The sequence below is a fragment of the Penaeus vannamei genome, unplaced genomic scaffold, assembly GCF_042767895.1.
Source record: "Penaeus vannamei isolate JL-2024 unplaced genomic scaffold, ASM4276789v1 unanchor218, whole genome shotgun sequence".
Taxonomy (NCBI): Eukaryota; Metazoa; Arthropoda; class Malacostraca; order Decapoda; family Penaeidae; genus Penaeus; species Penaeus vannamei.
Window position 1 is genome coordinate 7,094 of NW_027213222.1, and position 407 is coordinate 7,500.

Here is a 407-nt window from a genome sequence, read left to right on the forward strand (position 1 = left end):
CCCTCTTGATTTTCCCTACTTGAAAGATGGCGGTCCAAGGGTTGATGCCTGTGCTCCTGCCTTTGCTTGTGCTGACCTTGGTGGGGCTGGCTGTTTTATAAGTGTGTGCTGGGCTTTGTTAGTGCGTGCTTTGGTTTGCTCTTTTTTGTTTTTTGGTCTGCCCACCAAATATAGGTTTCATCACTTTCCTCTAGTTGTTTTTCCCACTCTTCATCTATTTTGTTGGAGCGAGCAGTGCAGGCGATTGAACGATGATGCAGCTCCTCGGTGTTGGCTTGTGTGGCCACCAAAGTATCGATGACTTCCAGCACCTCTACTATGACACTCCTTCTTTCTGGCAGACCAGTGACTATGTTTTTGAAGGTGTTTAACTGGCTCTTCGCCGTTGCCAGGTCTCTGCGGAGGTT